The sequence below is a fragment of the Emys orbicularis genome, chromosome 19, assembly GCF_028017835.1.
Source record: "Emys orbicularis isolate rEmyOrb1 chromosome 19, rEmyOrb1.hap1, whole genome shotgun sequence".
Taxonomy (NCBI): Eukaryota; Metazoa; Chordata; order Testudines; family Emydidae; genus Emys; species Emys orbicularis.
In genome coordinates, this window is record NC_088701.1 from 8,552,791 (window position 1) to 8,579,356 (window position 26,566).

Sequence of the window (26,566 nt, forward strand, 5' to 3'; positions counted from 1 at the left end):
TTTGTGTCCTTCCTCTCCTGTCTTATATGACAAATACATTGTTAAAAACTGTAGGGATTTAGCATTAAGGTGGAATTTATGATTGCATGCAAATTAACCAGTGACATAACTTTTATAAAATGTTGAACATGGAGCGGTACCAAATTTGGCAGCTGTTGAGATAGTCTGTGCTTTGGAGAGCTTACAAGTGAAGACCCAGATCCTGCCAAAACTTCCCACACCATGTAGGCTGAAAATTGAGCATTTGCATAAATCTTGGTAGAATCAGAGCCTAAACAAACAACAGAAAGCTCATTAAGGGAAGGGATCTTGCATACTATCAGGGTGATGGTTTGCAAATGTCAAGTTACTACCATGATGTTTTGTGTCTTCCTTAGAGACCCCATACTGAGATTGGATCACCTAGCACAATGGGTCCCCAAATAGCTTGGAGTATAAATAGGGTTGGTTGGGTTATAATGCAGTATTGGGTATTTTTTGCTCTATTTTTATTTATCTACATTAAATGTATGACAGGGCAGGGGTGGCTGGCTGAGGGAGGCACTAAGGCAGGCAGGGGTGAACTAAGGGGGAAGGAGCATTGACGGGAGCAGGTAGAGTGACAGCATGAGGGAAGAGTCTAGAGCCAGCAGCCAATCAGCAGAGGGATGAGAATGTCTAGAACTGGAGCAGCCCCTGTGATGACATCAGTGCTTAAAAGTCCCTGCTGCTGCAGCTGCTCCTGCTGGCTAGAGTCTTGGAAGGGATTCTCCCTTACACAGATCTGGGTGCTGGATGCCTCACACCTGCCCCTGCCTGCAATGTCCTAACCTCTGGTCAAGAGATGGGAACAAGTTGTGGTGTCTGGGCCACTTGCATGGTGGCTAGGGACAAAGCAGATGAGGGTGGGCTGTTCGCTTACTGCCCCAATAACAGCTATGTGGGTGAAACCAGACAGACACTACACTCTCAAATGAACTCCCACAGACAAATGATAAAAGACAAAAACACCCTGTCTCCCACAGGTGAGCACTTTTCACAAAGCGACCACTCCGTATCTGACCTCTCAGTCCTCATCCTCAAGGGAAACCTGTGCACACGTCTCTCGGGGGTGGATTTTTCACACCCGAGAGAGAGAGAGCACTATGCCAACGTATGTTTTCATTGTAGACCAGCCCGGAGCACCTTTCCCAGATCTGAACAAGAGCTCTGTGAAAGATCCAAAGCTCGTCTGTTTCAACTACAGAAGTTGGTCCAATAAAAGATATTACCTCATCCACCTTGACTCGCTCTTGTTTTGGGGGAGGGAGGGAGACAACACTGATCTAGGGATTAGGGGACAGAATTGATGTATCCAGAGATTTGAGTTTGGGGAAGGGGAGATTGCAGTGTTGACAACCCCACGTGTTCAAAAATTATGAGTCAGACCTCAAAAAAACCACATGCTTCTGGTTGAAAAATCATTTTTGGCTTCATTTTCTCTGCTTTCTGAGCCTTTAAGGTGACACTTGGGTCACATTTTTAAGCATTACTCCTCAACATGAAGAGCTGGAGACTTAGGGTGTGTCTATACTACAAGCACTGCACCCCTGCTGCTGTAATGTAGACACTACAACAATGGAAGGTGTTTCTCCATCACTGTAGTAAATCCCCACCCTTAAGAGCCAGTAGCAAGGTCAATGACAGAATTCTTCCATCGACCTACCTGAGTCTACAGTGGCAGTTAGGTTGATCTAACTACGGCCCACAGATTGCAAAATTTTTCACAGCCCTGGGCGATGTAGCTAGGTTGACCTAAGTTCTAGGTTGACCTAGTTCCAGGTCTCATCTTTTTTTTTTTTTTAAATAAAGGGTGTTGCTGTTCTCACTCAGTCTTGTGACTCCAGAAGCTGGGGCTTTGGGGGGAAAAACACCAAATACTGCAAGACTTGTGACAACTGGTGTCACAGACAACCCTACGGGAGAGGGAGACAGAACTGATCATGGCAATCATTGGCTGTTGGGAAGGAGAGGCTATTCTGTTGTGGGGGTGGGAGTGTGGGAAACTGATTTTTGGAGTCTATTGTGTGGTGGCAGGAATTGGTTTTCCAGAGGGAAAGAATTGGGGGAACTATTTTTGGGGCTAGGATGGTTTTTTGAACAGGGAAAGAACAGACTGTGGGATGGGAGGGAAGAGTGTTGTGTAGTGGGGAGGTTGACTTGTGGGGTGCCATTCACAAATCACCTTTTACCCTTTGACTCAGTCCCTGAGTTGGGGTAGGGGAAATAATCATAACTGGTTGGGGCTGGGGGGCCCCGAGGAAGGCTGGGTGGCAGAGGTGGGCTTGAGTTTTTTAGTGGGCCCGCAAGACCCATTGGTAGCAGGATTGATAGGGAAAGGGGTCGTGCGTGAACTTGAAGATGCTGGGAAGTTGCTTCAGTGGGAAGTTCCAGGGCATGATGTAGGCATGTTTATTTTGTTTGGGCTTGTGTTGCAGTGTAGGGAACAAAATAAGAACCACATAACACTTGGTTTTATTGATAAAGGGCAGCAATCATTCTGTGCCCCTTTACTCCAAGGGGGAAATAGGGAAGGAGCGCCACCAAGCCTTGCTCTGCCCCCAGCTCTGCTCCAGCCACAGCTGTGGCTTTCCTCCTGGCCCTGCCCCCCAAGCCATGGCCCTGGCTCCGTCCACAGCTGCAGTCCTGGCCTCACCCCCTGGCTCCTGGCCCGGCCACAGCTCTGCCCCCAGCCAGAGCTCTGCTTGTGGCCCTGCTTCCAGCCCCCCCCCCCCCCCCAGTTGGGAGGGGGGGGAGAGAAGAGATAAGGACAGGGGTAAGAGGGGAGTGTGAGGTAAAAAAAGTTTGGGGACCACAGAATCTTACAAGCAGGTTGTATTTCCCTAGTTTGTTTATGAGAAGGTCATGTGAGACAGTATCAGAAGTCTTACTAAAGTCAAGATATACCACATTTACCACTTTCCCCCTAACCACAAGGCTTGTTAACCTGTCAAAGAAAACTATTAGGTTGGCTTGACATGATTTGTTCTTGACAAACCCATGCTGACTGTTACTTATCACATTATCTTCTAGGTGTTTGCAAATGATTGCTTATTTGCTCCATTATCTTTCCAGGTACAGTAAGTCCTCACTTAACGTTGTAGTTATGTTCCTGAAAAATGCAACTTTAAGTGAAACAATGTTAAACGAATCCAATTTTCCCATAAGATTTAATGTAAATGCGGGGGGTTAGGTTCCAAGGACATTTTTGGGGGGCAGACAAAAGGCATTATATACTGTACAGTACTGTGGTTGGGAAGTGCCCCTGGCTTACCCCACACAGGCACAGCCCGCTGCAGGCAAGGACGCTAGGAAGCACCTTTGCAGCAGCAGCTTCCCCGGAGAAGAACAGGCTCGGATTTTGCCAGGAATGCTCTATGCCCACCTCTTCCCAACCCCCACTCCACCTCCTCTCTGGAGCACGCCACATCCCTCCCCCCGCCCCCCAAAGTCCTAAGTGCCACCAAACAGCTGTTTGGCGGCGCTTAGGACTTTCTGGGAGGGAGGGGGAGGAGGCGGAGAAGCGGAACTTGTGCAATTCTCCCTTGTAAAGTCGTTCCTCTTCCACAGAATCTTACAAGCAGGCAGCCAAACGCCGTTATAAGGGAGCATTGCACAACTTTAAAAGAGCACGTTCCCTAATTGAGCAGGGACATAACATTGAAACAACAACATTAAGCGGGACAACATTAAATGAGGCGTTACTGTACTGAAGTTGAGCTGACTGGTCTGTAATGCCCCAGGTTGTCCTTATTTCCCTTTTTATAGATTGGGACTAGATTTGCCCTTTTCCAGTCCTCTGAAATCTCACCCCTCTTCCATGACTTTTCGAAGATAATTGCTAGTGGCTCAGATATCTCTACAGTCAGCTCCTTGAGTATTCTAGGATGCATTTCATCAGGCCCTAGTGACTTGAAGACATCTAACTTAAGTAATTTTTAAACTTGTTCTTTCCCTAATTTAGCCTGTGATCCTATCTCATTTTCACTGGCATTCACTATGTTAGACGTCCAATCACCACCAACCTTCTTGCTGAAAACTGAAACAAAAAAGTCATTTAGCACTTCTGCCATTTCCACATGTTCAGTTATTGTCTTCCCCCCCCCCCCCCCCCCCCACCACCACATCATTGAGCAATGGGCCTACCCTGTCCTTGATCTTCCTCTTGCTTTTAATTTATTTGTAGAATGTTTTCTTGTTACCCTTTACTTGTTATTAGCTAGTTGAATCTCATTTTGTGCCTTGGCCTATATACTTGCATTATTTGTTTATATTCACCCTTTGTAATTTGACCTAGTTTCCATTTTTTGTAGGACTCTCTTTTGTGTTTCAGGTCATTGAAGATCTCCTGGTTAAGCAAGGGTGGTCTTTTGCCATACTTCCTATCTTTCCTACACAGCGGAATAGTTTGCTCTTGTGCCCTTAATAATGTCTCTCTGAAAATCTGCCAACTCTCTTGAACTGTTTTTCCCCCTTAGACTTGCTTCCCATGGGATCTTACCTATCAATTCCCTGAGTTTGTTGAAGTCTGCCTTCTTGAAATCCATTATCTTTATTGTGCTGTTTTTCCTCCTACAATTCCTTAGAATCACGAACTCTGCCATTTCATGATCACTTTCACCCAAGCTACATTCCACTTACAAATTCTCAACCAGTTCCTCTCTATGGATCAAAATCAAATCTAGAACAGCCTCTCCCCTGGTAGGTTTCTCCACCTTCTGAAATAAAAAATTGTCTCCAATACATTCCAAGAACTTGTTGGATAATTTGTGCCCTGCTGTGTTTTTTCCCCTCAACAGATGTCTGGAGTTGAAATCTCCCAAAACCACCAAGTCCTGTGCTTTGGATGATTTTGTTAGTTGTTTAAAAAGCGCCTCATCCACCTCTTCTTCCGGGTTAGGTGGTCTGTAGCAGACCCCTGCCATGACATCACCCTTGTTTTTTTACCCTTTATCCTTACCCAGAGACTTTCAACAGGTCTGTCTCCTATTTCCATCACAACCTCAGTCCAAGTGTATACATTTTAAATATATAAGGCAACATCTCCTGCCTTTTTTCCTTGCCTGTCCTTCCTGAGCAAGCTGTACCCTTCTATACCAATATTCCACTCATAAGTATTATCCCACCAAGTCTCTATGATACCAGCTATGGCACAGCTGTGTTTATTAACTAGCATTTCAAGTTCTTCCTGCTTATTCCCCATACTTCTCGCATTAGTATACATACATCTAAGATACTGATTTGATTTGCCCCCTCTGTTTTCTCTGGTCTCTTCCTTATCCCTGCTATAATGGCCCAGGCTACCTCCCAGCCAAAGATGAGGACAATGCACTATAGCTTTTAATAATACAATATAAACTGAAGCCATGGGAAAGTCCTGTGGTTTATTATATAACAGATATGATCTGAATGGCCCCATTGTCCTGAGTCTAGGACCTTCCTTGTCCTGAAGATTGTTCGTGATCCTGAATTATAGCAATGTCAGGCTGAAAGGACTTTGAGAATTCATCATGTCCAGCCCCCTGTGCTGAGGCAGGACCAGCTGAACAGACAGCATCCCTGACGGGTGTTTACTGGCCAGGTTTCCATGGTCTTTCAACTGGAAACAGACAGAGCAGTGCTTCACAGAGATTCTTCTGGCCTCCTAGAGAGAGATCTGCTAAGTGGTGGATCCCAGACACCTCTCCCCCGGGAAATCCACAGTGTGGCAGATCCCCACCCCCAAGCTCTTCTACAGCATCAGGGAGACTGGTGAGTTAGGGTCTCACTCAGATATAAGGGCTTTGTATTAGTCTGATGTTTCTCTGTCTGGTTCTAGATCCAGGATCTGCACTGTCCTCCTTACCTGAGGGATGTGTTCTGGGCACTTACCAGGAAAGGAGGTGCACTCCTGTCTGGAGATGGAGGCGTTGGAAGCTTTCTTGATTTCTGCAGGTAGGTGGCATGGGTTGACAAGAGCGTTGAGTCTTGTGAGTTTGGGATCCCTGCACCTCGGACTTGTGCTCTACCCTTTGATGCACTCTTCCATGCTAGCTGTGGAATAGGGACAAATCCACATTCGTTCCAATTTCCTTTTCTGCATGCGAGGAACAGTGCTGTGCTTCCAGGGACAGGGTTCCAACTGCTGTGAGTCTCCTGGCCAAGGAGAGACCCCGTAAGTGACAATTCCCAGAAGGATAGTTTGCTCAGTGACCCCAGGGATTAGCCCCATGCATGTGTGGAGGCGGAAGGGGAGGTAGATTAAGCACTTCCTCAGGGTGGCTTCATTAGTGTTGTCATAAACATACAGCTAAGGGTAGCATAAAATCCCTCCTTTACCTGTAAAGGGTTAAGAAGCTCAGATAACCTGGCTGGCACCTGACCAAAAGGACCAATAAGGGGAGAAGTTACTTTCAAATCTGTGGGGGAAGGTTTTTGTTTTGTGTTCCTTTGTTCTCTCTGAGTCAGCGAGGAACCAGGGCAGGGAAAATACATCTCCCTAAGCCATATCTGAACTAAGCATCCAATATTACAGAAATAGTAAGTAATAGCAAGGAAATGCGTTAGATTATCTTTGTTTTAGCTTGTGAATTTTCCCTGTGCTAAGAGGGAGGTTTAACCCTGGTTTTGTAACTTTAAAGTTTTGCCTAGAGGGGAAATCCTCTGTGTTTTGAATCTGATTACCCTGTAAGTTATCTTCCATTTTGATTTTACAGAGGTGATTCTTTTATTTATTTATTTTTTTAAATAAACTTTTTAAGAACCTGATTGTTTTTCAGTGTCCTAAAGACCCAGGGGGTTTGATCTGTGCTCACTTTGTAACCAATTGGTTAGGATATTATTCTCAAGCCAGCCCAGGAAAGGGGGTGTAGGAGCTTGGGGGGATATTTGGGGGGAGGTAGGGCTCCAAGTGGCCCTCCCTGAATGTTTGATTAAATCACTTGACGGTGGCAGCGATACTAAGGGCGGGGAAGGAATTTGTGCCTTGGCGAAGTTTTAAACCTAAGCTGGTAGAAATAAGCTTAGGGTTTTTTTCATGCAGGTCCCCACATCTGTACCCCCGAGTTCAGAGTGGGGAGGGAACCCTGACAAATGAATTTTACCTTCTGCCTGTAGACTCCAAGGTGCTGAACAGAGCTTCTCCCAGGCCCTTTGATGGCAGCGCCACTGTAGGGACAGATGTTCCCTCCTCGGCCACTCACAATCTTCTCTAACTATTTATTTAGGAAGGTTTAACAGGTTTACAAATCTCTGCCATGTAAACGTTGGAGACAAAACAGTCATTACAACAGTGAGCTCTTCTTTAGAACAACTTAGTCATACAATAAATCAGCTCTCTCCATTTCACAGGGTGCTACCACTGACAGAGCAAGTCTCTTTACAATACCCACAAAACGCGGGTTCTATGATTTTATCACAGAGAATGAAATCTCTGATTGCACATATTGAACAAGCCAGGCCTGTCTATCAAATAGTAATATTCAAAAACATTGGACAGGTGCACTGGTATTTTGCAGGAGAATGTACTTTGAGTATTGAATAAATGGTAACCAAATATCTAAGTGTCCTTTGTCTGTTTTGCTGAGTATATAATTGGTGCATTAATTTTTCCATAATCCGCCACATTTTTTGAACCAGTCCTCTAGAGTTGGACTATTTATTTTCCTGATAGGAGGCTAGCAGTATCTTAGCAGCTACTAGCAGATGAGAGATTAATTCTGCATTCTGTTTGTGTGACCATTTTTGCTAGAAGGATTATCAGAGGATCTTTCATAATCAAACTTCACAAATTGTTGGATATTTATTACAAATTGTATCCCAATGCTCCACCGTACATACATACAATCTCCTCTTTCATCATGGTTTTTCCAACACTTATCCCCATTCAATCTCTATTTTTAATCTGACCGACGTGAAGTACTACTGAAGCAGTATCTTAAAGACATTTTCTTGTATCATGCTACAGTTGCTGCTCTTTCCCAGATCAACCCCTGTTCCTCTGGGGTAATTTGTCAGTCCAAATCCTTTTCCTAGCATGTCAGATATGCACATTTTTTTTGTTAAGAAAGTGGTCTGCAAAGATTGATTTGTTTTAATTCTTTTATTTCCCCAACTACCAGATGCCATTGCTTCTATTAAAGTTAATTTTTTGTTTTAAAAGAACTCTTTTCTAAAAAGATGAGAAACATAATGTTTAACCTAAAGGTACTATTACCATGGAAGAGTGGGTCAGTTAAAGTTGTGATCTCTGAATAAGTTAGAAATGTTCCTCCCTGAATGCACCTCACACTCGTTAATGTTTGTATAGACTCCCCACCCCTGAAAGGCAAGGTAGGGCTATTATCCCATTTGTCCAGATGGGGAAACTGAGGTTCAGAGAGACGTGACTTGTCTGAGGACACACAGGAAACTCATGGCAGAGCAGGGAATTGAACTCAGGTCTCCCAAGTCCTTAGCTCATGCCTGAATTATTGGCCCATCCTGCCTTCTACCAGGGCCTTAGCTGGAGAGACTTGGGCTCGTTGTGCCAGCTCCTGGAACTTGTCCTAGTTTTGAGTCAGTGTTGGTGGCCGACTCTTCTAGATGCCAGAAGAGCAGAAATAGGCTTGTCTGGATATTCCTCATTCCTTTGTCTCCTTCCAAATGCCAGGCAGCTCAACTTTGCCTTTCTGGATTGTCCGAGTTCTTGCAATAATGGAACCCCTCTGTGAAGAAGGAAGACAGGAGGGCCTGGTGCAAGGTTGATCAAGCCAGAGAAATCCTGTCTCCTTGGTCAATAAAGAGCACCCAGACTTACCCTTGCTCTCCCCTCCCTGATCTCCTGTAGAATCTGGGACAGCATAAACACTGGATGGAAGGGATACCAATAACTCTGGCTGTACTTGAGACAGAAGAGGAGCAGTGGATGCTGTGAGATCTAACCTCCTGGAGATGAATTTCCCATGGTCGCAAATGTATCCATTGCCTAGTGCTTTGGCTAAAAGGAGCTTGAGCCCATTGACTGATGGGCTCAAGCCAATCTGTTTTGGTACTCAGCTTCCCTTTTAGTGTGCAGAGAAGTAAGAATGATGTTCTCTGCCTGAACAGGAGGGAGGGGATATTTGGTTCCTCCTCGCTCACTGATCTGTGGCATGGCCAATGTGTTGTGCAGTAATGATGTGAGGACTCAGTGCCGTTCTTAATGGAAGCTGTACTTTGTTCTAATATCTTTTGTAGTTTAAGAATATTTAATAGCACTAGGAGGTAGTATGAGCTAGTGGACAGAGCACTTACCTAGGAGTCAGGATACCTCAGTTCTATGCCTGATATGCCACTGACCTAGAATGTCTTTGGGGAAATCACTTAATCTCCCTCACTTTCCCTCTGTCTTGTCCCTTTAACCCTGATCTTAGATGGGGACCCTAAGTGATACTATAACACAAGTAGTAAAACAATGACACTGCTAGCAAGCTCATCTTACTGTATATTTTGCCAAAACAACTACATCTCTACCCAGATATAACACGGTCCTCGGGAGACAAAAAAGAAATCTCACCGCTTTATAGGTGAGACCGTTATATCGAACTTGCTTTCCCCCGCCCCCCCACGTTCCTTGTTCCCTGACCGCCCCCTCCAGAGACCCCTGTCCCTAATCACCCCCATGCTCCCTGTCCCCTGACTGCTCCGACCCCTATCCACACACCCCGCCCCCTGACAGGCACTCACCGGCAGCAGCGGGAAGCAGAGCAACGTGGCCCCAGCCTGCTCCACTCTGCCACCTCCCAGCCACGGCGCTCCGCTTCCCACTGCCGGTGAGTGCAGGGAGGTTGGGGAAAGGATGCCTCCCGTACTCACCGGCAGCGGGAAGCGGAGCGACGCGGCCCCAGGCCGCTCCGCTTTCCTTGCCCCGGCCCCAGCCATGTCGCTGGGGGGGAGGGGGGGGTTGGGGAAAGGTCCCGCACTCACCTGCAGCGGGAAGCGGAGCGCTGCAGCTAGGAGCTGGCAGAGTGGAGCGGGCTGGGCCAGGCTGCTCCGCTTCCACCGCTGCCAGTGAGTGCGGGGGGGGGGGGTTGGGGATCCCTTCCCCCAAGTCCCCTCCCCCGAGCGACACAGCTGGGGCCGGGGTGAGGAAAGCAGAGAGGGCTGCTCCCAGCCCCCCGCTAATCCCCCGGGCCACTCTGTGACTGCGGGCCCCCAAAATTGCCCCCCACAGCTCCTGCCTAGACCCGGGGGGGGGGGGGGCCTGACTGCTCCAAGACCCTCTGCCCCTTATCCAACCCCTCGGCCCGGCACCTTTAACATGCTGCTCAGGGCAGCGTGTCAGAGCTTTAGCGCGTTGTATGCGAACCCGTGTTATATCAGGTCGCATTATATCGGGGTAGAGGTGTAGTTGATTGAAAAATGGGAAAAAGTCATTAATATTTTCTGTTTTTTACAAAAATAAGTTTTCCAGCTAGCTCTGAAGATAGTGAAAAGGTCATAAAATCCTTGGTACAACACTGACTACAGTTTAAACTACCAGTCAGTGATACAAAAAACATTCTATACTGCTCTGCTAGTCAGTCTTTGCGGAGTGGAGAGAGGCTTCCTTGTGCTAATTAAAGCGTGCAGATTACTGAGATTCTACCACACAGCTGGGCATCACACTCTAGTCTTAGCACAGTGAGCATGGCCTCTGGAAAAAGACAAGTATTTATAAAGGGAGGCCTGTTTCAAGTTTGGGTCTAAATGCAGACGCACTGCCATTTTTCGTGTCTTTCTGGCACAAGAACTAGAAATTCAGTCTTCTAGCATGCTATGACAGCACTTTAATGTTCAGTGCCATTTCACAGAGAAGTGATATCAGACAGAAAGACTGAAGGAAAACAGATAGTGGATACAAACTGCTGACTTCTGGGAACAGAAATATCTGGTTTTGTTGATGCACAAGGCAGAATAGTAAAGACTGTCACAGTTATATGGGCTCTGCAGTGCTGACCGAAATAGAGTTGCGTGTGACCTAAGAGGATATTATTCGGACATGCAGGAACAGATTTGAGCTGTGAAAACCTTCAATTTTATAATCATTTTTCTGACTGATTACAGTAAATGACATTTTTTCATGATAATGTATTAAGATTTTACTATACTTGCCTCTGTTTGTCTCAGAGTTCCAGTTGCCATAACCTAGAAAAAGACCAAAAGGCGGTCAAAACCCAAATTATATGGTAATGTCAGCTGTTCTAGCTACAGCATAAGGAGAATCAATTCTATCTAAGATCTGACCATCAAATGCACCCAAATAAGCCTGACTGTATCACAGTGGATACCCCTAAAAAGAGATCCGAGCTTGACAAACCAATATTACTCTGGAGGAATTCTGCACCACTGAGCATACAGAATTCATGTCCTCCGCAGATAAGGATGGGGAAGCAAAGGGAAGTCACAAGAGCAGTCATGTGCCCCTCCCCAGCAGCACAGGCGTGTGGTATCCTCTTCTGGCTGCTCCAGGCACCGAGGTAAATCACCGGGGGGGGGGGGGGGGGGGGGGGGGCTCCCATGAGCATAGTTTAGGGAGGACAGGGGGTATTGCCCCCCTTCACTCCCCCCCCCCAGAAGCATGGCATAGGGGGCTGTGTGGGGTCACATTCCACTGCCCATTTCTGCAAGTGCAGAGCTGCCTGGATGATGGAGAGTGCCCCTCCCGCTAGCTGACTCCGCCTCCTGGGTCCTGGTGCCAGTCATACCCCTCTTCTATGCGTGCTGGGAGACATCTTGTTTTCCATACAATGGTGAGTGCCACTGGTGGGTCATGGCAAGGGTGGCAGCGGGGGAGGGGCGGAAGAAAGGGGGACAGGATTGGATGGGGGAAATGGGATGTAGGAGTGAGGGGAGGGAGATAGGAGCAGGGGACAGTGGGAAGAGGCAGTGGAGAAAGGGATAGGATAGGGAAGAGAAGCGGATGGGGGAGGGATCCTGGTGCTGGTGGCAGCAGCAGCTGGGACTCCCCTATTAAGCAGGCCCATCGAACCCTCACCCTGACAAACCCCACACTTGGACCCCCCAACCAATTGCACCCAGACTCCAACCCCAACAAGCCCCACTCCCAGACCCACTCACTGAATCCCATCTTTCCCCACCTGGACCCCCCTGCAGAGTCCCATTGTCCCTGCATCTGGAACCTCCCTTGTGCATCCAAATCCTCCACTGAGCTTTCCGCACCCAGAGTGCCCCCCACAAAACCCTCTTACCCCACATCTGGATTCCCCTACACTAAGCCCGCCACAGTTGGACCCTGCTGGGCTGAGCCTGCCTGCCCACAACTGGTGCGCCTGGTGCAGAGCTCAAGGGTGTTTCTGCAGCAAGCCTGGCCCTTCTGCTGTATCAGGTACAGCCTCACTTCAGAGTCCCTGTCCCATGGGTGATCTCCCACCTCTGTGCAGCCAGTGATCTGTGCTCACCACTGCTATGCTGAAGCCTCCACATTTATTTATTAACAAATAAAATTTGCAGAATTTTAAAATAGTATGCAGAAATTTTCTTGGCGCAGAATTCCTTAGGAGTACCATATCAACAAGTAGGAAACATGCTCTAGAGAAGTGTCCTTACTCATCAGTTTCTGTACAAAGTTATTTTAATTCAAGCTTAAGTTTCTAGCACCTGTGACTGCAAAGATACCCTTCCAACTGGGAACTGGGGAGTTTTGTCTTTCAAGATCTACAGAAAGATGCAGCTTGGAACAAAGGCTGTTATTTGCCCAAGGCCTAGATCACAGCATCATCTTGGACTGGAAGGGAAGGAATCACTCACTAGCAACTTGCTTTGCATCTGGTCATCCAGTCTTAGGGATGGGATATGCTCTCCACTGCCTGTGCCCTCACTAGGGGTTTGTCTACAATACAAAATTTGTCACTTACTGATAGGTACCATCATACCAGTGCAGAACATGGATTAGCTGCAATGGTAACAGTGGCCAAAACAGTCAACACCACTTGATTTTAACCAGAGTTTCTGAACCCCGACTGCAAAAATCCCTAGTACACAGGAATCTCCCTGCTGGGTTAGGTTCTGCAAGTTTCAATAGGTGGGAATCCCCCTATGTGGGCTCCCAAATTCCTATCCAGACCCAGAGTAGGACTACACTGGATTTGCTACAAAGAGTGTCTGTTGCAGAGAAGGAGCAGGACTTGCCACCAAAAAAGTTGTGAGCCAGAAGCTCTTTAAAACTGGCATTATCATCTCCTCTTAGAACCTGGAATACACAAGTTTCCTGGCTAGTTTTAGCATTTTCCTACATCAGCAATAGTGCTGCATTTCTAGCCCTGCCAGAGGCTGACTGACATGCTTCTGTTTCATGCTGGTACAGAAAGGTGACTCCTCAAGATTATGCACACCTCAATAAATGCCACACAATAAGTGAGCTCGCCTCTTAAAATTACCATCAAGTCACTGAGAATGTTAGTTAGAAACTGGAAGACTTTGCACTAGATAATACCAGTTTTAAACAGACAACTCCATCCAAGAATGGAGTTACATAGAGATTCTGTAGTCTTAGTTCTTTTAAAGGTAAGGAACAGAGATATAATGCCTACTTCCAATACAAAGATAGGATTGTTCTGCTTTACCTTTGCTTCTTGTACATGTTTGGATATGTTTTAAGCCCCTTTATATCAGAGATACAGAAGTTAACACAGAACGTATTAAGCTGTAAGTCATTCCTCTTGTACATGCAAAACATTTACCTAGGATCCTTTACCAAAGAATCATTTGACCACAGATATATGAACAGATAATGGTATCTTATTAACTTTTCTGCTAATCGAATCAGATGTACAGAGAAACGAAATGACTATAGAAATAATATACTGTAGGAAAGGGAACAGAAGGGCAATCAACAACTCAAGTTACAACAGGGCTAAACTCTAGCCTAGACATACCTTAAGTATCAACCGAAGTTATATTTTTGGAAGATGTAACTACCTGTCTAGTAGAACCTGGACATAGGGCCAGGTGCATCCTCCACCCCAACTGCACTCCACTCATTTCACAAGGTCAGGGACTTCAAAAAGTAACTGTATTAGATGAAGACTGGTGAATTAAGTGCAAGAAACCCCAGTATTGTCTCATCACACCTCCTACCACACACTTTTGCACACAAGTAATTGCATCATCATACCCTTCCCGCTCTGTCTGTGTTAGTAGCTGGCAATTTCTGGCACCCAATTCCCAAAGTCAACCCACAATTACCAAAATCAACCAATTCCTCATGTCACACCACATTTATCTAGATTCAAAGTCTGCACACAATCTTCCAAGGATGAGCTATTTAGTTTTTTTTTAAATATACATTTCATTCTGGGCATTTATTTTCCAAGGGATACTCACCACATAAATGTGTTTTCTAGGTGAACAATGATAAAAATATATGTATACTGAGCCATTACTATGTTCTACCCCTACCCCCACCTCCTCCTCAAGAAGTAATCCTATAATCCATACAAGCATTAATACAGATCTCAGATTAAAGCTACAAATTCCACAAAAATTAAAACTGAGAAAGCCTCAAGTAATATTTTTGTTCCAGTTTCAAATCTATTAGTAGTCGAACCATTTACTAGATTCTTGTCAAGTGCAGATTAATTAGCTCTTAATATTTGCAACAGCCTACAAGATTGCAGTCAAGGAGTACATCCTAACTACCTGATGAAGGAGACAACCTTCATCTACCAATATAAAATGCATTCTTGTTTTGAGGAGAGCTACATGCTTCACATCACTTTTACCCTATTTCTACTTGAAAGCACAAATATAAAAAAGAGACTTTCCCTACAAACTGTATAACAGACAAGCAAAAATTCTATAGTTCCTTCCAATACACACCACATCAAAGCTCTTTACCATACTACTTAAAAGTTAAGAATCCTTATTATCCACTGATGACCCCTCAAACCAACCACTTCTTCTATAATGCCACATCCCAGAATCTTTTGTTCTGTTTCAGCAAGAGTGAGCAGTTTGCTTTTTCAAGTTCTTTCACATATGGTGGAGAGGCAAGGGCACCCAGAGCCACAGAGGCAGGGGGACACACACAGAACCCCCAGTTTGAGGGTGGGTTGCAGAGACTAAAATAGAGCGGGATGCAAGGGTGGCATTCAGGGAACTCGTGGGGGAGAAAGAGGGATACAATGAGCTGGAGGTGCATGTTATGAGCTTGACATACAGAAGCAACAATTTCTATGATCCTCTAGCTATGTTATGAATGACTGAAATCAGTTTTTACAGTCAATGCATGTGAACTCAATCATTTCATATTTAAAAATACATCAAGCAAAAATTGTTCATAACATTTTCCATAAGAAAGTACAACTTTCCCCTATAAGATAGATTCAATAAACCTAATAACTGGAGCAATTTGTATTCAGAAGGTCCTTCAAAACCATAACTAATGGAAACAGTTTTTACATTAAGCCTTGAGTCTGTAGAAAATGATAGCAGTTCCATGACCCCAAGGTTGAGAATCATTGCTATACATGTACAGCATTGAACAGGCTGCCACCTTGGGGAAGAAAATGAGCAATCCGGTGGCCAGCTAGCTTAGTGCACAGTTGAGGTATAGGTCTTGATAAGTGAGAGATTGTCACCACTGATCATGGCGAACCCCTTGTATTTAGACACAAAAGTGTCAAGCAGTGCAGGAGTTACAAACCCAATTATAATATTAATTTGTCCAAATTGCAGTATTGGAAGGTAACATTTTGAACATTCCAAATACAATTGAGTATACCAGAATAAGGCAAATTTCATAACTGGATTAATAGTCTTTTAGCAGTACAGTATTATTGAGTCTGAGCTCTGTGTTACAGACCCAACATCACTAAGGTTAGTACTTTCCCTGCCTCCCCCCCACCCACTCCCATTTTATTTAATGCAAAACGTGTAACCCAGCACCCAAAGGCAGTTAATTGCCACCACACTGAGGAAGAAAAGAAAAAAATCTCAAACCTGCAGCAAAAAGCAGCAAAGCTACAAATTCTGGGCTCCCAGCCTAATCCCTGAGATTCTGCAAAGGAAAACTTCAGCTAAACAATCTTGAACTACCCTTTCCTCTGTTTCAACCGAGGGTAGGAGAAGCAGGGACAGATGCCCCCTCTTATATGCAGAATCCCACATGCCTTGTCACCCCGGCTGGGTATAAATCTCAAATTTCTCTCTCTCGAGCTCATCAGTTGAAAGATGCAGGGGGAAGGGAAGAATCTGTGCCAGCTTTATCCTGCTTATTCACCCCACCCCACCCCCCGGCTCATCAGCCAGGGATATTGGTACTAACTTCTTCTCCTTGCTTATTACATGCCCCACAAAGCCCATGCAATGGTGTGAGGGGGAAAGGAGAGAAGATATCACCATCACCTTCTCCACCCTTATTATACCCCATTCCTTCAAGCAATGGTGAGTGTATGCGAGGAAGCGGTGTAAATTTCTTCCACCATTGCCAAGATGATGCAGTGACAGAGAATATTTATTATCAGCGCTGAGTTTCCCCTTCCCTCATTATTTATTACACACATACTCACACCAATGCAATGCTGCATACAGGGGGAAACCACGTCAGCTCCTCCTCTAGTTATTATACCCACTCACCAGAGGCCAATTCAATGTTATGTATGGCTGAATAGTACTGCCAACGCCTCCTCCTGGTTATTAAATCCCCCCAGAGCCTGTGCAATGGTGTGGGTGTGTGTCTATCACCCTCCCCTTGTATATCTTCCCATATGTCCAAAACCCATGTAATGCAGGATGGTTGGTGGTGTATGTGGCAGGCCCCAGGCAATTCTGTTGTGTGGTGTGCGCGAGTGTGTGTGGAGTCGTGAGTGCCAGCTCTCCCCACACAGTACTACACAATGTGGATGAGGTATGTATGGTAGTGTGTGTCAGTGCCAGACACACAAACCCTAAGCTCCAGAACACACTGTGTGGAGGGGATAATGTGTGTATGGGAAGTAGTAGGCCCCCTGTAATGTGGTGCGGTAGGGGGACGGGATCAGCACCAACACCCCAGCAGGCTCCATACCAGTCCCCCTACAGGCCCCATATTATGCCATGCACCAGAGGGTCGGAGCCAGTGCTGATCCCCGTGCTGTGCCATGCAGCAGGGGGTCAGGGCCAGTGCCAGCCCTCCTCCCCCGTAGGGCCCGTGCCAACCCCCATGCCATGCCATACAGTAGGGGGGTCAGGGCCAGTGGCACCAAATGCCACGGCATGCAACAGGGGATCGGGATCAGGGCCAGCCCCACCCCAAGTCCCCAGGCCATGTCTGTGGTAGCGTATCAGGGTCAGTGCCAGCTCCAATCCCCTCAGGCCCTGTGCCATGCGGTAGGGGGTCGGGGTCAGTGCCCCCCCCCGCAGGTCTATGACATGTTTGTGCTATGGATCGGGGTCAGAACCTGCCCGACCCCCACAAGCCCTATGCTTATGCGGCGGGTGGAAAGTGACGGTCAGGTCCCCATCCACCGTCACCCCAGCCCCACGGAGGAGGCAGCGCGCAGTAAGGAGCGAGCGACTGGGCCAGCCCTTTGCCCACGTCCAGGCCCGCCCCAGGGCGCCGAGGCTGGGGGGAGAGCTCGGAGCAGGCCCTGCAGGCCGCCGTGAGGGACGGGAGAGGAGAGGAGAGGGGGGGCAGCGCCGAACCTCCCTCACAAACGGGGGCAGCCGCCATCTTGCACCCAGCCAGCCCCCTCCCCGCGGGCCCGGCCCCAGCAGCCTCTCACCTGAGTAGCTCATGACAGCAGCTCCAAGTCCCACTCTCGCCTCACACACTCACCCCCAGCCCGCTGCTGCCTCCTGCGACAGACGGTAACGGCAGCGGTCCAGCCCCGCCTCCCGACCGCATTGGACGCGCTGCTCCGCCCACCCGCAAGCCATTGGTGCCGGGGGCTGCCACGCCCGCCTCACTCTCTTTCCACTGGAGCAATATCCCGCAGTGCTCTGTTGCCATTAGAAGAGAAAAGCCATCAATCAAAATCACTCTTACTTTCCATAGGATAGACAGAGGTCAATCAAGAACCGCTTCAACTGCGAAAGGCGGACATTAACGTCAATCAAAAAGAGTTTAACAGCTCATTGGTCAATATATTTGTCAGCCATTAAACGCCAAAGCAAGGAGGGGCGATTGGGTAAGAGAACTGTCGATCAGGAGGCGGCAGGGTCACGGCGATATCCTGCTCTCTGGTTGGTCAGAAGTAGGCAGGCTAGGTTGGCTTGGGTGGACACGGACGCGATTCACAGAGGGACCGATGGCAGCTCGGCGGGGAGTTGATGTGCGGACCCTTCTTAGGGCGAGGACCAAACCCAGGCTGGCTGGCTATGGTGGCTCCGCAGGGACATGGGGCAATGCAGCTGTCAAAGCCTCCGTGCCGGGCTCCCGGCGCCGGGCTGCGATCCGGGCCCTGTCCCCGGGGGCTCGCCCCACCAGGCTGCCCGAGGCCCGAGCCGGGCTCCCGGCGCCGGGCTCTGTCCCCGGGGGCTCGCCCCACCAGGCTGCCCGAGGCCCGAGCCGTGGAGCGCAGCCGGCTGGAGCCTGGCCGCGCCCAGGCCGGCCCCCGAGGGTGGCGGCGCCTGGCCCCACGACGCGGGACACAGCGGAGTTAGCGGAACGTTCAGCTGCTGCGCACTGAGGCCGCTGCCCTGGAGCGGGGCTGGGATCCCCAGTGCGGCAGCTGGACCCGCACGAACAGGGACTGGGGCTGTGCTGGGGAGGGCACCACAGCGGGCCTGGGGAGGCTCGGTGCCGCTCGCTGCGCTTCACCCGCTCCTTGTTCAGAGGGGTAACCCGAAGGGAAAGGCAGGCCGAGAGCCAGGGGTCGAGAATGACAAAAAACAGGACTTTCAATGTCTTGGGAAGACTTACAGATTTCCCAGGACAGCTGCTTCAAAAAATGGACAATCCTGGGCAGGTGGCAACCCTTGCTCTGATTGAGCTAGCATGGTAAAAACAGCGGTGTAGCTGTGGCAGGACAGGCTAGCCGCCCTACATCCATACCCAAGGTTTCAGATGGGATTGTACTTGAGGTGGCTAACCAGACCCCTGCCCATGCAGCTGCAGCTACGCTGCTTGGCACACATCTTCCTCCGCTGCCTCCGAGGGATCTGACTGGTAGCTCTTCTACCTCCATCTGAAGGGTCTCCTGCATGACCTCTATGAGCTGCCGGTCTTTTACCAGGACCTGGAAGCTAGTCTCAGTGACCAGGTCCGTGGTGGCCATCGAGTGGGAGGACCTCCTTGCGGAGCCACTGCTACACAACCCCCATCTCGCTGTGCATGTGGTGGAGTCTCCCTCAGTGCACTGGAGGTTGGTCCTGACTGGTATCACCAGGATTGGAGATTCAGGAGACTACAACCGGAGGGACTGGGTGGACCTCCGGGCGCTCAGCCGGCACATGGGGCTCTTCACCTCTCACATGCCCCAGTGTATGCTCCAGGAGGTGAGGGCAGCCTTACTACATGCCTCTCGTGCTTTCCTCAAGCGGGCCATGTGGGAGGGTGCTCTTCGTCCACTCCTCACCTCTGGCCCTCCAGACCTCATCATCAGGCCCCTGTCCCCACAAGCCTTCCTGGCTGCATCACCTGAGTAGGCTGCGTGACCTGTGAACTGCGTCCAGGAAACAGCTGCTCCACACCCATCACTTCCTCACCCTCGTGTCTCACCCCCACACCCGGGACCTCCTACCACCCATGGAGGGTAAAGAACGCTGGTGGGCCAATCTGTATTCCGCCCTCGTCCCACTGCCTGCCTGGCATTTAGTTGGCAGCTCGTTCACAGAGCCCTGAGCACAGGCATGGTTCACCACCTCCCCTGACGCCTGCTCCTCCTGCATTGAGGGGGAGATCCTGGCGAACATCTACCTCAAGTGTGCCAGGTTGTAGCCCCTTTTCTGGCTCCTCCAGAACTTCCTCCTCACATTCTAGCCACACTTTCCCCCTCATCTCCCCTCATACCCCACCTGTGGCCCCACAGAGTCGCGAGACCTCCTCACATCAACCTCCTCCTGGTGTTGGCCAAGGTGGCCGTCCACCATACCAGGAGGAGGAAGCTAGACGTGGAGGTGCTCTGCGACTGTGGGGCCTTGTGACGTTGCACTCCATATGTTTATGGAAATATGCTTATGAGTGTAAATATAATGTAACTGGAATATGCTTTATGCAAAAGGTCTCATAAGGTATCATTACAAAACTTATAATCTACTGAGTGTGTTCATCCTATTTGTATGTATGTATCATTCTTGTATCTAAAGCTAGAAATATGAAGTATTACTTTAAAGTCCTATTGTAACTATGCAAAGTGTGGGCCATTAATAATGACTTGGAATCTTGATGGCTCCCATTAACCTGGACAATTGGTTGTAAATGGCTCTGTTTACTTGCAAACTTCCTGGGTACGTGCAGGCCAACTCTGAAAGAATGGAGAATGAGGTCTTACAGTGACATGTGATCATGTCACCTGAACTGGAATCCATCTTAAACCTGGTGCTTTTCCATTTAGAAGGAGGGTGGGGACCCAGAGAGACAAAATATTCCTGCCTTGGGCCAAAGCTATAAAAGGGGGTGGAACAGAACAAAGGCTGCCAGTCATGAGAAATCCCCTAGTTACCACCTGAGCTGGAACAAGGACTGTACCAGGGGAAAGGATTGGGCTCAGACTAAGAAGGAGTCTAATCTGTGAAAGAAGCTTATTGGAACATTTCTGAGGGTGAGATTTACCTGTATTCAGTTTCTTAAATGTATTAGGCTTAGACTTGTGTGTTTTATTTTATTTTGCTTGGTAACTTACGTTGTTCTGTCTGTTATTACTTGAAACCACTTAAATCCTACTTTTTATACTTAATAAAATCACCTTTGTTTATTAATTAACCCAGAGTAAGTGATTAATACCTGGGGGAGCAAACAGCTGTGCATATCTCTCTATCAGTGTTATAGTGGACAGACAATTTATGAATTTACCCTGTATAAGCTTTATACAGAGTAAAACAGATTTATTTGGGGTTTGGATCCCATTGGGAGCTGAGTGCTGGAGACAGGAATACCTGTGAGTGGTTTTCCATTAAAGCCTGCAGGTTTAGGAGCGTGGCTCAGACCCTGGGTCTGTGTTACAGCAGACATAGCGTGTCTGGTTCAACAAGACAGGGTTCTGGAGTCCCAAGCTGGCAGGGAAAACAGGTCAGAGGTACTTTCAGCATGTCAGGTGACAGTCCCAAAGGGGTCTCTGTGACCAAACCTGTCAGGCCTATTTCCGATTGTCCCTGAAGTCATGCCTCTGGGCAGAGTTCCTCTGGGCCGCATCCACTGGCTCCCTGGATGCCTTCGAGGAGCAGTGGGTGCTGTCCAGCGTTCTCTGCTTGGTGTCCTCCTCTGTACCCCTGCTTTTGACTCTGTGACCCTTGCTCCTGTCCCTGTTTTTTCATTTGTTGTCCCCCACATTCAGTTGAGATCTGGGTCTGGAAGCTGCTCCCCTTAGGCTAGGAGGAGGGGCTCTTGGTTGTGGTGGGCTTCCCCCAGAGCCTCAGTAGATGCAGCTGCATTGCTATTTTTACCATGGACTAGTGTGGGTATGTCTACTTGAGCTGGAAATTACACCTCCAGCTCCCATATAGACCTACCCAATCACTCTGTGCAGTAATCCAATCACTCTGCAGCTCCAATTTTATTTCATACTGTAGCTGCTCTCACTCAAGCTAGACTAACTCCAGAGGAGTTGGCCTGAGTGAAGGCATAGTCTCAGAGAGCTCATTTATAAGCAGAGGGATGTTGAGTAGGAGGAAAGTGAAAAGTGAGAGACTGAAGAAGCTCAGTTTATGTAACTTATCAAAGGTAAGAATGACTTGATCACAGTCTATAAGCACATCCAGGGGGATATTTCTGACAGAAGAGGGCAGACTGAAATGCAATAGCTGGGAGCTAAAGCTAGAGAAATTTGTGCTAGAAATAAAATGCAAATGTCTAATAGGGAAGTGAATTAACCATTGGAATAACTAACCCCAGGATGGGGTGGATTCTGTATCACTTGGAGACTTTTAACCAATGACTAGATGTCATAGCTTAAACAGAAGTGATGGTAAATGACTGCATGGGCTTCACTGGCCTGTGCAAGGCAGGTCAGACTAGATAATTATTACGCTTGCTTTTGGCCTTAAAATCGATGGCTATGAATTGTCAGCCTCAGGTGTTCAAAAATCATGAGTCAGCCAGAGCCACCTATGCTGCTGTCACCCAAAAGGCAAGGCCCTAGTGAGGTCCTGAGGAGGGAACGGTGCCCAACAGGATTGTCCTGTGTAAACATGCTCAGAGCAGGGGGCGCCTGAGACAGCTGACCAGCCTGGTGCTGCATGAGGTTATGGCTATGGCCCAGCCTGGCTCATGGAGGGAGGAGCAGCCTCAGCCCCAAAACATGCCCCTTTGGGGTGGTGGGGGGCAGCCTTGCAGGTTTATATCATTGTTTGCAGGTAGGACTATAGCGTGATTCATCATCCTCTGCTCAGCCTACCCTGATCCCTTGGTGAGCTACTCATTGACCCTGGGAAATGGACACAGCCTCTGGAGAGGAAGGACAGCTGCTGTGATTTTGTGTGTGTGCGCACGTGTGCATACATGAACACCCTCCTGGGAAGAAGTACAGCCACTGTGAGCTTGTGTGTGTATGCATTTAAACGACTTGCTAACTTGGCCCCCAGGAGGACGGCATGATGCGATTCTGTGCACCCAGGCTAGCCTCACAACCCCCAGGTAGGCCATGTCTACACTTCACATATTGGACGACACAATTTATGTTGGTGTACAGGTGCCAAAGTTTTCATATGGCTTGTGTGCGTGCCTACTTGGCCGCTTGTGCCCGCACTGCATATACTCACCAGGTGTGCTTGTGTGTCTGCACAGTGTGGTGCACCACAGGTGAGTATCCCAGTGTGCCATGCACCGCCATCTAGCGCAATGACTTTTGGGAAATTTTCATGTGTTGAGGGGTAGAAATGAGTTACACAGGAATCTAGGGGTCAAGTTCCCAGCATGCAACTTTTGCCTTCCCATAATGACATCCAGATCCCATAATTTTTGCACATTTAAAAAAAAAAGATCCAACAAACCCACATAGCACTTTTCTGCCTCTCATCTCTGACAGAAGCTGGTAGCCTGAACAGCTCTGCCCTGTTCTCATGAACATTGAAAATGCAGGCTGAGTGATCCTGTGGTATTCACAGACCCGCAGGAGGAACTGCAACAACATGGGCCATGACGATGTCTTCAAAGGCTGATTGCTAAGGGACATAGTGAAACCCATTCAAGGCTGGTGGTGGTAGAGCAGCTGCAGACAATGGAACACTGCGTCTGCACCTGTGGAATGAGCCCTGCCAGGTGGGAGCACATCGTAATACAGGGTTGGGATGATGAGCAGCGGCTGCAGAACTCTTGGCTGCGAAAGGACACATTCCTAGAACTCAAGTATCAGAGGGGTAGCCGTGTTAGTCTGAATCTGTAAAAAGCAACAGAGGGTCCTGTGGCACCTTTAAGACTAACAGAAGTATTGGGAGCATAAGCTTTCGTGGGTAAGAACCTCACTTCTTCACTTGCATCTGAAGAAGTGAGGTTCTTACCCACGAAAGCTTATGCTCCCAATACTTCTGTTAGTCTTAAAGGTGCCACAGGACCCTCTGTTGCTTATTCCTAGAACTGTGTGCTGAGCTCACCCCAACCCCCCAGAATGAGCTGCACTGACAGTGGGGAAGTGAGCAGTGATCACACTCTGGAAGCTTGCAATGCCGGATTGCTACCCGTCAGCGGGAAATAATTGTGAACTTGGAAAATCCACTGTGGGGCTGCTGTGATGCAAGTGTGGAGGGCCTTTAATTGTCTCCTGCTATGCAGGACAAGGTGCAGGGCAACGTGGATGAATTTACGGCAGTGGGGGTGCTCGCTCATATATCCCTCATTTGGCCCCAACCCACCTTACCACAGTGTACATCAGCACAGAGGGCTGGTTTTCTATAGTTATGCAACCAGCAGTGATGCCTCATCAACATCAGTGTGACCTGGTCAGGGAAGGTGCATGATGCTCACATCTTTAAGAACCCAGGACTGTTCAGAAAGCTGCAAGCAGGGGCTCTCTCCTCTCTCTCCGCCCCATCCTCCCACGGTGAGTTATCATTGGAAATATTGAAATACCAGTAGTGATCCTGAAGCCCAACCTACCCCTGGCTCATGAAGCCATGCACCAGCCATCTTGATAGCACCAAGATACAACTACCAGCTTAGCAGGGGCAGAATGGGAATTGAATGCACTTTTGGCAGATTGATTGGACACTGATGGCGTTTACTCAGCAAACTGGATCTCCATGAGAAAAACATCCCAATGATTCTAGCTGCCTGTTGTGTCCTGCGTAATATTGGTGAGGCAAGGCAGGAAAAGTCGCTACCAGGGTGGAGGGCAGAGACACAGCAGCTGTCTGCTGAGTTTGAACAGCCAGACACAAGGGCCATTATGAGAGCGCAGCATGAAGTTATGTTGTTGAGTAAGGCTTTGAAAGAACACTTAAACAGCCAGCCATATTAATGTGCTGTGCTAGACTATTCTCTGGGTATGAAGCTTTGGGTGCTGGAAAGATTTGTGAGGTGCTTGCTGAAGATTTATAAATATTACACTGTTTTACTGAACTCTGAATTATGCTGTGCTTAGAGTACATTTACCCATATGCCTGCGTGTTTTCTTACTGCTATGTGTTCTGAGGTGCTTTACCCTTACCTGTACTGGGGGCTTCGAGTACCGCTCTGCATTCAACAATATGTAGTGTGAACTAATAAAGCAGATTTTACCACTCAAATTTCTATTATTTGAAAAAGAAAACAACAACCCCCCCCATCAAAACAATGTGCAGATAAAAATAGACAAACGTCTACCATAAATTAGCAGAACAAAACTTCAAAGTTGGAAAGGCACCAAACATTTTTGTCAATTTCAGTGCACAAACAGAATCCCTTTTGACTACACATACACCAACCATGGTTCTCCCAGGTCATTGTACGTGAAGCTGTACTGTCCCCTGGCATAGAGTGGTAGGGGTAGGGAGCTGCTAAACTGGAGTTCTCCAAGGACTGCACTGGGTGGCGAGTCTGTGAATGTTGGACCTGTAGGTCAAGTGGAGTCTGCAGCATGTGTGTTTGCTGCCTGAGAAGCTCCATTATATCCTGGTATGTCTCCCTCTCCTTTTCCTGCTGGGGCTTCTGGGTCTTTCTCCATTGTCTCCTGATTTCTCTGTCCCACACCATGCCATTGCCATGTTGGCCCATCAGGCCTTTTATTCACAGTCCGATGCAACACTGGCTTGCAGGATCTCTCTGAATATGTCATCCCTAGTCCTCGTTTTTCTCCTCGTCAGGGTCAGGCATTCCGAGGCTGTGGAGGGGGCACCCCCAAGGCTGCAATGGATAAAACAGACAGATGTATCATTGGATTTACAGTCACAATGGAAATTGGGAGTTTCAGAAGTCCCTTATTCCCATTTTAAAAAAATAAGACATGCTTATTGACACTTCACCTCTGCACAACACAGGCTCCAGCCCCAGCCATAGGGAGTATGGCCCATGAAGGGGAGGTGGAGATGGGAAAGGAGAAAGGCACTAAGAGTTTTGATTGTATTAAACAATAAAATGTTGGGCCCTGTTTCCATGGGTATGAGCATAGGGCACTGGCACTGAATATTGGCACTGTTGTCCACAGGTGGTGGTGATGTTAGCTGCTCTCTCACTCCTGAGGGTATCAAAGGCACAAGAAAGCAAGGCTGTTGCTGGTATCTTGAAGCTGCCCAGGCCCATATGCCACTAGCCTGTTTACTGCAATGGAGCCAGCTGAACTCATGTCTGAGTGGCATGGGACAGAATCCTACTATGGAGGAGGAAGTAAGGCTGCCATCCCATGAAACCTTCAGGAGAAGATTGCAAGAGGACCTCCATGGATGTTTCATTGAGCTCTCTCAGGAGGATGCAAAGAACATCCCTAAGTATATAAACAAACTGCTCCGCCTCCCTGCCTAACCCTATAGAAGAATGAACTGCACATGCCCACTACTCCTCTGTTTGTTGCACTGCCACCACTCTTGTACAAATAAAACAATGAAAAGTCAATACCTATGTCTTGTTAATGTGGGGCTGGACTGGGTGCCACCATTGCATTTAAACACTGAAAGAGAACATGCATGCACACACTTACCTGAGTAAGTATTCTTCTCCCCTCATAGGGCTTGTCCATGCCCAGTTGGAGGGACTGGCTAGACTGCAGTGGAGTCTTGAACAGGTCCTGGCTCATGGCATAGCTGGACCACCAGCTGCCATGTCTCCCTGCTCACAGGAATGGTTTCTGTCTTGGTGTCCTTGGAGGTATCCACTGTGGTCTGTGGGGTGCTGGAGGGATCTCTGCCAAGTACGGCATGCAGCTTGTTTTAAAACTGGCAGCTCTGGGGCTCAGCGCCAGATTGATTGTTGGCCTCTCTGGCCATGGTATGCCTGCTGTTGTTCCTTTGCTTTCATGTGGCACTGCTGCTGATCCTTGTCATATGCCGTCACCTGCATCCCCTG

General features: G+C 48.1%; 1 long non-coding RNA gene across 2 annotated transcripts; it reads right to left on the minus strand.

Moving 5' to 3' along the window:
• Window positions 1-2,843: 2,843 nt before the first annotated feature.
• LOC135892057 (uncharacterized) lies at window positions 2,844-17,828 on the minus strand. Of its 2 annotated transcripts, none has more exons than XR_010562289.1 (5): window positions 17,721-17,828; window positions 11,110-11,142; window positions 7,101-7,211; window positions 5,890-6,153; window positions 2,844-4,057 (listed from the first exon to the last, which is right to left on the minus strand). It is a non-coding gene; the product is annotated as an uncharacterized LOC135892057 (long non-coding RNA). The 2 variants fall into 2 exon arrangements; XR_010562290.1 differs by lacking the exon at window positions 2,844-4,057 and adding an exon at window positions 4,429-5,662.
• Between the last annotated feature and the right edge of the window lie 8,738 nt (window positions 17,829-26,566).